This window comes from Notamacropus eugenii, chromosome 7, assembly GCF_028372415.1.
Source record: "Notamacropus eugenii isolate mMacEug1 chromosome 7, mMacEug1.pri_v2, whole genome shotgun sequence".
NCBI lineage: Eukaryota > Metazoa > Chordata > Mammalia > Diprotodontia > Macropodidae > Notamacropus > Notamacropus eugenii.
In genome coordinates this window covers 13,569,957-13,579,260 of record NC_092878.1, presented here as the reverse complement: position 1 = coordinate 13,579,260, position 9,304 = coordinate 13,569,957, and the positions used below count along the sequence as shown (strand labels likewise).

Sequence of the window (9,304 nt, the reverse complement as noted above, 5' to 3'; positions counted from 1 at the left end):
AACAACGTTCCAGGTTACGCCAGGTTATACCTGAACGCTTTGTACACGCTCAGGTGGCTAATCTGCAAGGTGTCAGGGAATCCTCGAATCAGTCAGTTTCTTTTCTCCAAGCGGCTGGGTTCGGTCAATAAAATGGGCTCGTCCGGGATTTGAACCCGGGACCTCTCGCACCCTAAGCGAGAATCATACCCCTAGACCAACGAGCCGCTACAAAGTGCGTTTTTTTCTCTCCCTTACTCTAGCATAACTGTTTGTAATCATAAGTTGTTTCTTTTTAAATTCAGTTTGAAATGTTCAAGGAAATACAAAAGTGTTTTTTGAATGGAGATTAACTGACAATTATTGTTGGTACTTTGGAAAAAATAATGTACCTCATGCTAGGCCCTCAACTGGGAAGAAAATCTTACTGAAGGAATGAGGTAGAAAAGGCTTTATGTGCTTGGTAGTGTGGCCGAGCGGTCTAAGGCGCTGGATTTAGGCTCCAGTCTCTTCGGAGGCGTGGGTTCGAATCCCACCACTGCCATCGAGACTTTTATTCAGGAAATCTTGTGCAAATCATTATATTTAGATTCTTCCTAAAATGACTTACCTATGATTTAAGGCACCCTCTTATCGTTTGGGAGTAACCTGGGCTTTCCCCCAATAGGTAAAAGCAAAAAATGGTCAAGTTTTACACAATTGTGTTCAGAAACTGGAAAAGTACATCATTATTATGATTATATAGATAGTGAGATATTTCCAATGGATATACAACAAAAAAGATGTTTTTTTAAAAAAAATCTACAATTCGAATCACCACTTCCTTGAGTCAAGTGCCCATCTGAGGAAGTGGAGATCTCGTCAGACTCAATTTGAGATGACTTTTGACCTAATCAAACTGATGAAAGGTCATTTTTGAAACTGGAAAAGATGAATAATGAATTGTAAATAGTAGTCTTTTGAGAGAAGCTGTTGGCAATTAAATTTTATATGTATAGACTATTGATCAATTTGGTAACTTATCTTTGGAGGATATCACTGGAGATTAAGAGGTTAATTTCATTTGCAGATCACCCAGTACATGCTGTATCACTCCTTTCATTAAGTATTGCCTTGTATTGTTAGATTAAAATTTCTCACATATCCCAAGTAAGAAATCAAAAGAGTATTTTTATTTTAATAATATTTCACAAAGGAATAGGCTTATAGCACATACTTTAGTTAATTCCCTAGTTTTTAGTTGCATCTTTTCATATTATATGCCAATTAAAAGCCTTATTTCTATTTTTGTTGCTCTTTTCTCCTAGAAGAATAAACAGTTGAAGGATAAAATCCTTTAAACTTGGGCATAGCTTAGAGCCTAAACATACCTTTACATTTACCTGCTCTGCAGCCTTCCCCAAGAGAAATATTACATGGATTGTCTGGATCCACAGGCACAACCATTTTTTTAAAAATTCTACAGTATTGTTGTTGTTTAGTCTGTCTTTCACTCTTCCTGACCCCTTTTGGGGTTTTCTTGACAAAGTGGTTTGCCATTTCCTTCTCCAGCTCATTTTACAGATGAGGAAATTGAGGCAAACGAGGTGAAATGACTTGCCCAGGGTAAGCTTGTAATTAGATGAGGCTGAATTTGAACATATGTCTTTCTGGCTCCAGTGCTCTATGCCTTGTGCCACCTAGATGCCCAGTAACTTCTCTATGAACTCCAGTGATTCTGACCTGTAGGCTGCTTAGGCCCATGTTCCTTTCCCTGACACCTGGTACTGTCTCATACACATCTACGTCGACCCTATCCATCTGGTGTCCCTCTGTATACCATTTTCATTGTGCTATCTGGAATATTTGCTACATTGTGAAGAATCTGCCCTTCCTCTGCAAATTACTTCATTAAAATTTTGTGTTTAATTTTATGAATAACTATTGTTTCTTCACTTACACTATGAGCAGCTAACTTCTCTGTTACAAGGGATGACTTTCTAAGAAAGGTAAATGAATAGAAAAATATAGATTATTTCAAATAAAATTAAGAAAAAAACGAGATAAAGAGACTGTAAGTTCTTTGACAGCAGAGAATGTCTAGAAAGTAGATGGCACTTAACAAAAGTTTATCAAATTTGGTAAATTAAAAATATTCCAAATCTGGAATCATAGGAACTGAGTTAAAATTCTGTTTCTTCCATTTTCTTGCTATGTAACTTTGGACAAGTCACTTAAATTTCTGGATTCACAGGGCCTGAGTTCAAATTCTATCTCTTCCACTTACTGACTGTAAGTAACCTTGGAAGAATCATTTCACTTTCTGGGTTCCAGTTTCCTCATCTGAGTGGGTACTTTTCAATGATGTCCAATATATCCTTCCAACTCTACGTTTGGACCTGATTTTTCCTAGGAGGAAGGAAGGCAGCAAGAATCATATGAAGAAAGGGAAAGAGGAAGGATTAAAGGAAAAGGAAGTTTGTAGGAAATCAGTTTGGTTGGAATATAGTAGTTTGGAATCCCCCAATTAGTCAATCAATTAATAAGAACTGACAATTTCTAGATGCCTCGGTCGGTGTTAAGTGCTGGATTTACTTTGTAAATGCCTCCTGCCCTCAACGAGCTTAGATCCCTAACCCTGGCCAAATTCTTGAAAAATTCATGGTCCCAAAGAAGACTCAGAGTGTCTCGGTGAAAATTCAGATCTATTACCGGAAAGATAAACAAAACCTTGAAGAATGTATTCAGTTGATAAAAGTTTGCAGAAAAAGTCACACGCTTCCTTCGAGCCGGAATCGAACCAGCGACCTAAGGATTCCTACAGATGTATTACTCTACAGTCCTCCGCTCTACCAGCTGAGCTATCGAAGGGCGCATGCTAGAACCCTCTAGGACAGAATTTTCTGTGCACCGTTACAGTTAAACTAGTCTTCTCAGTATTGTTCTACGAATATCTGTGTTGATCTTGGCTACTTGGGTTTCTCTGTTAAAATCTCAGCCCGAAGACAGCAGGAAAGCAACGCTGTCAGATATCAGAGTACTTCAGGAACTTAGCGAGCTTCTAAAACTCGGAGAACACTTCCATCTTGTAAATAGGAGATCTTGGGTGAGTCGTTTAACTTTTCTGAGCCTCAGTTTCTTCATCTGTAAAATGAGGAAGTGAGACTAAATGGCCTCTAAGGTCCCATCCAAGTGTATATTGCTCTATGATCCTACGATCGTGACCGTTTCTAAATTCTCTCAGGTCTTCAAATCCTTTGGTCCCAGTAACCTTCCATAGGTAGCTAGTTTCTGGCAACCCTCCCTCATCCCTAAGTTGCCACTACCAATACTGAAATGGGACTTTTCAGCTCTTGAACCAAATGAAAATAATGTCAGGAGACAGAAAGACTCTTCAGGCAACCCCGAGTTCCTCCAGAGTTTAAAGGGAGAAAGATTGAAGGAATTTCCTTCCCTTTTTCCCACATTGATCAGCCATACCTGAAGAGTTCGATTCCATATTGTTAAAGGATCACAAAGACGCTTGTACTTGATCAGAGGCAATAGTGAGCCACTAGAATTTCTTGAGCAAATGAGTAACATAATCTAGGATCTGTACTTTAGCATTGTCATCATTTGAAAGAGTGTCACTATTTCGCAGAATGTCATCAGTTGACAGGAAGACCAATTAGACGGTTCCGGGGAAGGGTGAGGAGGACTTGACCAACTGGAAAATCTGAGAGGTAGAATCTACAAGACTTGGCAATTGATTGGATATGAGGGAGGGTGAAGGAGAAGGAAGAGTTGAGGATGACTGAAGCTGTGAACTTGGGTGACTGGAGGAGTAATGGTGACCTCACCAAACCAGGGAAGTTACAAAGAAAAGTGGGTTTTGAGGGGAAGATAGCTACTTCTCTTTTGGACATAGGACCATGATGAGAATGCTGAGCGATAAAAAGTGACTGGAAAGTGGAATTAGAGGACGAAATTCTGTTCATTGATTGGACAAAGACCCATAAGCTGTGAGTAGGGAAAGAAAATCCATGGGGAACTCCAGAACTGAGAATGCTTGCTAATTCCAGCATTGGAGATATTTTACTAGCATTTAGAGGATTCAGTCCATGGGCAGATTTGAATCCAGGTGTCTGATTTTTTTTTTTTTTTTTTTTGCAGCTCCTGTTTTGAGGACATGCCCTTATATTGGTTAGGGGCTGCCTAAGTTTGAGAGGAGCTGTTAGGCTCACAACCCATGAGGTGGTTAATAGTTGGAATACGTCAAACTTTATTTCTTTTACTTTCTGTTGTGAGTAAAAACTGTAGAGGTAAGTCAGGGTTGTGTCATTAACCCTGTCATATCATACTTACGAGATTAGGGTCTGTCAACCTTGAAAACAAATGATCAGAGTCACAGAGGATATGCAACTGCTGTCAACTCTGAAAATACCTAAGAACTCATACCAACCACAGTTAACTGAAAAGTGAAATAAAATAAAACCAAAATGCTAACAGTGGCCATAAGCAAAAAACTTTCTTCATTTGGTTGGAGGAGGAAAACTAGACACGTGCTGGGGCCTCCTCTGATACTGAGAAGATGCAGATTAGTGTGGGCAAGTATCAATACATATATCAGAACATGGGTACTGTAGGTGCTTGTTAGAGCTCAGAGATCACCTCATGCTGGTGTGAAACAATTCTGGGATTTTGCTGTGGATGAGTTCATGCTGTGGGTGAGCATAAAGAATTGTTGTTATGCCAAGCCCAAGCTCAGAGCACAGCTTGCTTGTTGGGCTTTAGCTCTGGAAAACAGGGTGTCTGCTAATGATAAAAAGGAAGTAAAAGGAGAGCAGTAGTCTTGGTATGAGAAAATTGACAAGTCCAATGAAACATTAAGACAGAGAGCTACTCTTTGTAGTTGCCAAAAACTGGAAGTCAAGGGGATGCCCATCAACTGGGGAATGGCTGAATAAATTGTGGTATATGAATGTAATGGAATACTTCTGTGCTATAAGAAATGATGAACATGAAGACTTCAGGGAGGTCTCGAAGGACTTATATGATCTGATGCTGAGAGAAAGGAGCAGAACCAGGGGAACTTTGTGCACAGCAACGACCACAGTGTGCGAGAGTTTTTTTCTGGTAGACTTGGAACTTCGTAATAACACAAGAACTTAAAAAAAAAAATCCCAATGTTTTCCTAAGGCAAAATGCTTTCCACACTCAGAGAAAGAACTATGGAATTCATTCACAGAATGTAGCAGATCATGTTTGTGTGTGTGTGTGTATGTGTGTGTGTGTGTGTGTATGTATTATGTTTTGATTTGTTATATGATTTCTTCCATTTATTTTAGTTTGTCTACACAGCATGACTATAGTGAAAACATATTCAATAGGAAAGTATATGTAGATCCTATATAGAATTGTATACAGTCTTGGGGAGGGAGGAGGGTGGGGAGGTAGGTGAGGGGGGTAAAAATCTAAATTTTATGGTAGTGATTGTAGAACACTAAAAAAAAAATAAAATAAAAAAATTTGGATTAAAAAAAAGATAAAAAAAAGACAGAGAGCTAGAGTTGGCTTAAGGTGGTTCAGACGCAAACTTTAAGAGACAAAATGGATAAGTCTACCCAGACATGTCTTTAGACTAATGAAGGGAGCAGGGTCACACATAAAAGTATTGGAAGTAGGGGAGAGAGACTACTAATTCTCTGAGAACTATAGGCAAACTGGTATCTCCCAAAGCACCCTCTAATATGGACATAATTCATTAACTAATGGAGTGAGCATGGAACTACCCAGGGCCTAGTCCTTCTTCAATGGTAGGCTACTACCTCATTGACAAAATACATTGTAAAGGATAGGCCTTTTCAGGAAGAAGTTTGGGGATCATTAAAAGCACTGTAAAAGAAGTTCCCAAAATAAGTCCTGGCAGCTCTTCCACTCTGGGGTCAACTCATCATTGGATGTACAGTATATTTCCAAGATATCTGAATGAATGGACCAGCTCTCTAGATGCTCCATCTAATTATGTTATAGTCTGGAAAATAGAACTATCCTTCTACTTGGTTTATCCATCATAGATAATGAGACCAAACTATTTTTGAGTAATTACAGATCAGCACACTGGCCTCTGCAAAGAGGAGGGCCTGAAAGACCTCCACCATCCATCTTTCTTCTATTTGGACTCAGTGCTGAAAATCCTCCATGTTGCTGGAAAGTTTATTTAACAAGTATAAATATCCCTATTTTATTCCTCTCTTCTTACTCAATATAATCAGAAGGTCAAAGGACCTTCTATCTTTATTGCCGTATCTTTCAAGGAATTGTGGATAACTGACATATTGTAGAAGATATCGTATTGAGGTAAAGCCTGGAAGACAGTGTTTCTCTCTACTGAATCAAATGCATTTTTATAGCCAACAAACATAGTGACATTTTGTATTCTTTAAACCTTCCCATCTACTTGACCTTAAAGATATAGTGTGCTAAACAATATTATTTGAAAGAGCCTTACTGTTCGCTACTCAGATCATCAAGGGTGCCTGCAGTGTATGGGGGAAGAAACATATAGTTTGGTAGTTACTTATATTCAATATGTTGCCTTTCATGGGGCTGGATTTTGGAGGGTGGGAGTGATAGTAATTAGTGGCAGCTAAGTGGCATAGTGGATAGAAGCTGTGAGTTTGAATCTGTCCTTAGGCATTAACTGTGGGATCATGAATAAGTCACTTAACCTGCTTTCTCATCTGTGATGTGGAGGTAATAATAATACCTCCCCCCAGAATTGTAGGGAGGATCAAGTGAGATAAATAAAAATGCTTTGCAAAATTTAAAATGCCATATAAATGCTAGATATTTTTATTAATAAGACTCAAGCCTTCTGCATCCCGTTTCAGATACCTTGAGAATTCATCTCAATGTCCTCAAAATCCTGTCACCTCCAAAACAAAACTCCTTTGTGTTTGATTGATCTAATCTAGTCAGTTTTCCTATCTCTCTATCTTTTTTTTTTCCTTCAGTGATATTTTTTTAAGTAAAGAAAGGTAGGTTTAAGGGAGGTTTATTGGGTAGCACTGTTGGGGTTTAGGGGTGCTTGGATCCTGAAATAGCAACACACAGGTCCTGCCTAGAATACCAGTCAGGGTGGGCATGATTCTAAAAATCTGCAATATTGGCCAAGCTGAATCTCAACCATTGGCTAGACTCTTAAGGAATCTGAGCACCTTAATGGAGGCAAGATGAATCTTTTACACAGAAGACTGTGGGAACAGAGGAGTCTAGATGGAATTAAGGAAGTAGCTATCTAGGTTGGGCCAGAAGCAGACAATGAAAGAGAAGTTAATGAAGAGGGAAGGGCTGGCTAGCTAGGCTAACACCTATAAGGGATATAAAAGCAATTCTTTTGATACAGGTTCTAGATAAAGGGGAAACGACTTTATGAGGCCTTTAGGTTACAGAAAAAACTAGGGGTTTTACAAAGTACTGAAAAATCAACCTTTACTATTTTTTTTAACCCTTAGAACACTTTGTATCCACATCACTGGGTTACAGCATTCATCTAGTGAGTTTAACTTCCACAAAGATAATGTGCTAGGCCAACACCAGGGACCTGGGCCAGGTGGGAAAGTCCTGGGGCTTTTCCTTTTGGGGGTCCAGAACCCCCCAAAATGGTCTTTTTCTTTTGGGGGTTCAGATCCCATCCCCATCAGGACCAACCTTAGGGTTTGCCTCACAAATGTTCCCAAGGTTTGAAAGTCTAACCTTTGCCTGATAAAAGGCAATTTTCTTGGGAATTCCAACTCTTAATCAGAGGAAAGGATCACATACATGGTTCCCAGTACTGAGAGAGGCATCTTTGAAATATCTCCACAATGTGGAGAAGTAAAAGGCCTGGACTTTGCATTCTACCTTTATCCTAAATTATTAGGGCTATGCCTTCAAGACCATTTCCACACTCTCCTCAATATCAAAAAAATAAAAGGTCCTTTTAGCACATTATCTTTGTGGAAGTTAAACTCACTAGATGAATGCTGTAACCCAGTGATGTGGATACAAAGTGTTCTGAGGGTTAAAAAAAAATAGTAAGGGTTGATTTTTCAGTACTTTGTAAAACCCCTAGTTTTTTCTGTAACCTAAAGGCCTCATAAAGTCATTTCCCTTTTATCTAGAACCTGTACCAAAAGAATTGCTTTTATATCCCTTATCCTGTGTTCCCCCTGTCCTTTAATGCTTAACCTGTGTCCTCCTGCTCTGTCCTTAAATCCTTGAACCATACAGAATTCCCTTTGCCTCCTTACCCTGTCACTCTGTCCTGTCTTTAATCTTTAATCTCCATAAAAACCTCTAAAACTACACCATCATTCTGAAATCTCTATATAAGCATAACTCCCCCAAATATTGGAGTTTCACTTTGCTTTCTTGCTAGGAAATTCATACTGCTTTTGTGTCAATAAAGCTCCCAATGGCTACAGAGGTCTAAGTGAATTCTTTCACACCGGAACCAGCTCCACCAACTCTAAACCTCATCACCACCACAACCCCCTCCCCACCCACCATCCTTCACTCCACCCCCACCCCCCACAGATGAATTTTCATTAAGGCAAATCTACTTACTTAGGTTTCTTGGGGTGAGGGTTGGGGCTTCCAATGCTAACATTATGTGGTTAGGCAACAAAATGACTTATGCTGCCCAATTCAGTGATAACCCTGCCCATTCATTTGTTATGTAAGTAAGGGGCAACCTTACTTACATAACAACCTTATTCTGAACTATCCTCTGAGCACTGCCTCTTTAGCTCGGGATCTCAGCAAGGCATAGGGAGATGCCTGCGTGTAAAATTAGAGAAAAGGGGTTTGAATCCCTGCTGGACTCCTACTACCTGAGAAGCCTCAGTTTTCTCATCTGTAAAATAATGTGGAGATTAGGCAAGATGGTCTCTATGCCCCTCCTGGCTATATGTCTAACTAGTTGATGTCGAAACAAGTTCTTTAGTAACAAATGACATTTCAACAGCTGCATTTTTCTATCCCCAGCCTCCTCTTTACTGCCGTGAACAAGAATATCTGTCTAGATGGTAGTAGCAGAAAGCTGAAAAAGTAAAATGTAAACAACTGAGACTTGTCTAGAACAGGCTTCCACTATGCCTACGTTTTCCCTTTATGGCTCTCGGAAGTCAGTAAGCAGAGAAACGAAGTTCTCCACCAGGCCTTTAGACAGGTTTCAAACTTCACTGGAAATTTCTTTTCCCTCCTGGTCTAGAAATTCCCCTAGAAAGGGGAAACCCCAGCTATCATTCAACCAATGAATCGACAAACATTGAAACTATCGCTACTCTCAAGAAACTTACATATTAACGGAGACAACGTGTAT

At 39.5% G+C, this 9,304-nt stretch overlaps 1 long non-coding RNA gene and 3 other non-coding genes across 4 annotated transcripts; 2 read left to right on the top strand and 2 right to left on the bottom strand.

Moving 5' to 3' along the window:
• Positions 1–134: 134 nt before the first annotated feature.
• TRNAP-AGG (transfer RNA proline (anticodon AGG)) lies at positions 135–206 on the bottom strand. The gene has a single exon. It is a non-coding gene; the product is annotated as a tRNA-Pro (tRNA).
• A 235-nt stretch (positions 207–441) lies between these two features.
• TRNAL-UAG (transfer RNA leucine (anticodon UAG)) lies at positions 442–523 on the top strand. The gene has a single exon. It is a non-coding gene; the product is annotated as a tRNA-Leu (tRNA).
• A 2,215-nt stretch (positions 524–2,738) lies between these two features.
• Positions 2,739–2,829, bottom strand: TRNAY-GUA (transfer RNA tyrosine (anticodon GUA)). The gene is given in 2 exon segments: positions 2,739–2,774; positions 2,793–2,829. It is a non-coding gene; the product is annotated as a tRNA-Tyr (tRNA).
• A 13-nt stretch (positions 2,830–2,842) lies between these two features.
• Positions 2,843–3,962, top strand: LOC140513497 (uncharacterized). Its single transcript, XR_011970208.1, has 3 exons — positions 2,843–3,064; positions 3,599–3,680; positions 3,866–3,962. It is a non-coding gene; the product is annotated as an uncharacterized lncRNA (long non-coding RNA).
• Positions 3,963–9,304: the final 5,342 nt, after the last annotated feature.